Source organism: Aplysia californica, unplaced genomic scaffold (genome assembly GCF_000002075.1).
Source record: "Aplysia californica isolate F4 #8 unplaced genomic scaffold, AplCal3.0 scaffold00159, whole genome shotgun sequence".
Taxonomy (NCBI): Eukaryota; Metazoa; Mollusca; class Gastropoda; order Aplysiida; family Aplysiidae; genus Aplysia; species Aplysia californica.
The window spans coordinates 512,311-513,835 of NW_004797429.1; the positions used below are offsets into that span (position 1 = coordinate 512,311).

The window sequence follows — 1,525 nt, forward strand, 5'->3', positions numbered from 1 at the left end:
ATGTCCCGCGCGCTCATATGACCTTATGCAGTTGCGAGCGCCGTTAAACACTAACCAAAAAATAAATAAATAATTATAATAATAAAAAAGCAATGAAGGGGACCTGACTATAATAATCGTTTCGCCAAATCGGAACGAAGACACAAATGATCCACAATCTAACCAACAAAAGGACCATAACTGCCCTGCCTGTGTAAAGACACTCATACATTACAGCTCTCTAGTGTTGGGGATGGCCGCACTTACTAGTCCAAGTCTTCTGTCCAGCTTTGTTTTGTGCCAATGTGTGGATCGAGGATCATGATTACTAAAACCTAATTAATCCCTGAGACTGCCTCCTTGGGGACTACAGTCTAATAGGACTACAGCCAAACTGCCTAAGACGGCCACCCATTGCTAAGGAGAAAAGTGGTCATCTTATGCAGGTGGATGTCTTGGACAGTGTCATTATGATTTAAAAAACAAAGTAAGGCGAGAAGTGGGAAATAGTTGTTTATACAGATGAATGTTTTGGACAGGTGGCCGTTAGAGCAGGATTGACTGTATTTGTAGTGTATCTAGCAGGGCATTGAACATAATACTCTTACAACACGAGAGCTCGACAAGACCGTTGAAAGAGTAATGATGACGCCATTTCCCTTGAAGTGGGAAATGGTTGTTTATACAGATGAATGTGTCGGATAGATTGCCATTAAAGCAGGAATCGGGACTGGTTGTATTTGTTATGTCTCCAATTGGGCACTAAACATATTGTAGGAACTGGATTCTTCTTTCTAGATCTAGTATCAGCATCATATGCAAGGCTTCACTCACTCGACACTGACAGAGAAAGAAAGTTCGGATCTCGAGACTTTGTTGTTGTCGTTGTGACTACTTTATTGCGCATGCTGACATCAAGGAAATTGCTAGTTTCAAATACACAGATATTGAATGTCGAACAGTACACTAAACAAGTTTACCGTACATCATGGGACGTGAGACATTACTATAACTAGGATAGACGCCACAATATTATACTCTCACTACACGAGAGCCCAACAAGTCTGCTTAATAAACCGTGGTGACGACATTTTCCTATTTTCTCTTTCCCCACCCACCCCCCTCCCCCAGGCATTATCCCCAAGTACAACGCCGCCCTGACCAAACTCCGAGACCAGAACACTCTCCCGGAAGCGGAGATCGTCCAAGCCACGGAGTCCGAGGCAGAGAAACAGGCCAAGATCAAGAAAAAAGGTAGGAGCGGTTCTGTGGAAGATGTCATCATCATCATCCGGTACCTTGCCGACTGGCGTGGGCGATCATGGACCTCCACTTCACTCTTTCTTGCGTTGCAGCAAATGATGTCTGTTGTTCTTGCTGCTCCCAGCCATGTTGTCAACTTGTCCAGTATCTTTTCCCTCTGTCTGCCTCTGCCTCTCTTTCCATCAAACTTGCCTGTTGTTACAATATTCCGCTGTGCTTCTTTTCGCATTGTGTGTCCAACGAAATTTGCCTGTCGCATTCTGTCAGGTTTATGACCTCCCCC

The 1,525-nt window shown here is 44.3% G+C and overlaps 1 long non-coding RNA gene across 1 annotated transcript in view; it reads left to right on the forward strand.

Moving 5' to 3' along the window:
- LOC106011671 overlaps positions 1 to 1,211 on the forward strand; it is a 5,710-nt gene extending 4,499 nt beyond the window's left edge. The window contains exon 3 of the long non-coding RNA XR_001184798.2: positions 1,111 to 1,211. This is a non-coding gene — a long non-coding RNA (uncharacterized LOC106011671). The remainder of the gene's footprint in view (positions 1 to 1,110) is intronic.
- The last annotated feature ends 314 nt before the right edge of the window (positions 1,212 to 1,525 follow it).